Source organism: Mesoplodon bidens (assembly GCF_964165515.1).
Source record: "Mesoplodon bidens genome assembly, chromosome: 5".
Lineage (NCBI taxonomy): Eukaryota > Metazoa > Chordata > Mammalia > Artiodactyla > Ziphiidae > Mesoplodon > Mesoplodon bidens.
Window position 1 is genome coordinate 131,141,216 of NC_138161.1, and position 3,603 is coordinate 131,144,818.

Genomic DNA, 3,603 nt, shown 5'->3' on the forward strand with positions numbered 1-3,603 from the left:
GTGGGAGGAGAAGCTGGGTCCTACTTACATGTAATTGTTCAGCACTTCATTATAACTTCTTGCCTACAACTGTATTTGTGACTGGTATGTTTGGGTAAAACCTGGAATTCCTTTTTCTCTCTTTTCCTCCATCACCACTAAGAGCTCAGGCTCATCAGAGTGTTATGTGTATGTAGCTGGGTAACATCTTCAGAAAATAATTTAGGTTTTATTTTGCTCTTCCTAGCACCCCACTTTTCCTTTCCCCCATTCAAGTGGGGCTTTGCGCTCATGGGCCCAGTAGAATGCTGACACAGAAGGGAAAACCCCAAGAACAACCCAAGTTAAACCCTGGCTCAGCAGCACTCAGAGTCAGAAACCAAACGCAGTTATAGAAAATACAATTTTAACTTTTATACTCATGGATCACTCCAGCCCCTTGCTCAGTTTGTAACACAGACGCCCACTTCCTGCTTTTTTTGGGTGCTCATTTTTGAAATCTTCCTACAGTTTATTTCAGGATGAGGGGCACTACTTCACTCAGTGTGAGGCTATAGGAGAAAGAAAAATGGGCCCTGGGCACCTTCATTGACACAACAAATTTATCGATTGCCTATTATGTGCTAGGTCCCCTGTTAGGCATGGGGATGTAGACTTGAATCCAGATACTGTCCTTGCCTCAAAGAATTTGTAGTCCAAAGTGTAGAGATATGTCATGTACTCCAGAAAGCAACACAAGGTTGGTAACTCCCATAAAAGAAGTTTCTGCAGGGAGATGACCAAGAAGGCAGAGTAGGAAGACCCTGAGCTCACCTCCACCCACAGCACAGCAAAATTACAACTATTTACAGAGCAACTATCTGTGAGGAGGACTTGAAGACTAGCAAAAAGATTTTCCACAACTAAATACATAAAGAGGAATGACAACAAGATCAGTGGGAGGAGTGGAGACACGTTATAATCAGGACCCACACCCCTGGGCTGGCAGTCCACAAACAGGAAGAATATCACAGTCGTAGAGGTCCTCTTCAAGGAGTGAGGGGTCTAAGCCCCACATTGGGTTCCCCAGCCTAGGGATCCTATACTAGGAAGATGAACTCCCAGAATGTCTGGCTTTGAAAACCAGCAGGGCTTATGTTTGGGAGAGCTGGGGAGTTATAGGAAGCAGAGACTCTACTCTTAAAGGGCACATGCAAAATCTCACGTGCTCTGAGACCCAGTCCAGAGGTGGTAGTTTTAAAGGAGACCGAATCACACCCACTTGCTGATCTTAGAGTGCATCCTGGAGACTCAGGAGGCAACTGGGACCACCCCCACCCTCCAAGAATGGGGATGGTGGTCCTTTTGGGGAGCTCGTTCTTTTTTAAAAAAAAATATTTATTTATTTATTTATTTGGCTGCACCAGGTCTTAGTTGTGGCACGCAGGATCTAGTTCCTGCGAGATCTAGTTCCCTGACCAGGGGTCAAACCCAGGCCCCCTGCATTGGGAGCACAGAATCTTAACAGCTGGACCAGCAGGGAAGTCGGGGGATCTCATTCTATTGGGATAACATCAGCAATGGCAAGTGCCCTTTTCAAATCCTCCCTCCAGCCTATTAGCACCATGGACCTGGGAGAATTAATATTGTTAAAATGTCCATACTACCCAAAGCAATGTACAGATGTAATGCAATCCCTATCAAAATACCCATGACATTTTTCACAGAACTAGAACAAATAATCCTAAAATTTGTATGGAACAGCAAAAGACCCCAAATAGCCAAACAATCTTGAGAAAAAAAAGCAAAGCTGGAGGTATCACGCTCCCTGACTTCAGACTTTACTACAAAGCTACAGTAATCAAAACAGTATGGTACTGGCACATAGATCAATGAAATAGAATAGAGAGCCCAGCAATAAACCCATGCACTTGTGGTCAATTAATCTATGACAGAGGAGCCAAGAATATACAATGGGGAAAAGATAGTCTCTTCAAAAAGCGGTGCTGGGAAAACTGGAGAGCTACGTGTAAAAGAATGAAATTAGAACATTTTCTCACACCATATGCAAAAATAAACTGAAAATGGATTAAAAACCTAAATATAAGACTGGAAACCATAAAACTCCTAGAAGAAAACATAAGCAGAACACTTTTTGACATAAATCATAGTAATACTTTTTTTGGACCTGTCTCCTAAGGCAAAGGAAACAAAAGCAATAATATTGTAATAACTTTGTGTGGGGACAGATGGTTGCTAGACTTATTGTGATGATCATTTCATAATGTATGTAAATGTTGAATCACTACGTAGTACACCTGAACCTGACATAATATTGTAGGTCAACTATATTTCAATAAAAACTAAATTTTCTGGACAGTTGGATGAGCAACCTTGAGAGGTGTGTGTATTTATAGGAGGATGTACCAAGGGAGGGGCCCATTCATCTTTACCGATTGTTTCCTGTCTCTTCTTTTTAAGTCCTCTTATCCATGGTAAGCTATTTTCCCTAACTTCAAAGCAATTAGATTTGAAATCTTTTGTGTGAAAACATGTCAAAGACTTGTTTTAGTTCTTTATCTGTAAAATAATGAGACTAGAGTTGATGATGACTCCAATCCCTTCATTTCTAAAGTTCTGAGTCAATGAAAACTCCTGAAAAAAGAATTGATGTGTCTTCCCCACATTCTTATTTCCTCATCAAAGAACGTTGGTAGTGAATCAGTCCCTAATGCCCTGACAACTCTGAATCTCTGGAACACCATTACCTGTGTCACCTTTAGGGTTTAGCATGTACTACATTGATTAATATTAATCAGTAGAGTGTGAGCTCCCAATGGACTGTTATGGGGTCTGACTTGTCATTGTTGGTGCATGCCAGTCTGTGGTCTAAATCAACGGTTGCTCAAAGTGGCTGGATTTTAGCATCACCTGGTGAGCTTTCAACACTACATAATGGAAAAAAGACAAACTTTCATGCCTGACGCCTAGATTTTCAGATGCAGTAGGTCTAAGCTGGGGTTCAGGAATCATAACTTTAGAACATTTCCTTGGTGATTCTAATGATCAGCCATGTTGGAGAACCAATGGTCTAAACTGAATTGAAACACGTTGTGTGTAAGTGTGTGAGTGTATGTGTATGTGTGTGTTTGTATTTATAGTTCTGCCAATGAGATCTTAATTGCCTACCTGCCTGCCTTTCTTCTTTCCACTTAAGCAAGTGCCAGACGCACTTTCTGACCTCAGAGTTCTCATTATAGTGAGGGAAGAATTACAGCATGTAACTCTTTGTGTCTTCAGTGCCCGGCCCCCAGTGGCCAGCACTATGATTAGTAATTGCTTTCTTGGTGACTGTGAGAAAACCAGTTTTTGGTGTGCTGAATTTACATAGTGCAGCCAATCAGCTTGGCAGGAGCAGAAGTGAGACTCTAGCTTGTAACACCCTCTAAGATCCTCCGTATTATACATCAGTCATATAGACAACCCCACAGGCCTCTTTGTTTCACCCTTGGGGGACTCCAAAATCTCTTGATGATTGATTGCCTTTCAGTAGTCCTTTTACAGATGGGGAAACTGAGACTTAGAAAGCAACTTTCCCAGGATCCCCAAGCTGATATGTGGGTAGTTGGGGTTTGAGCTGAAATC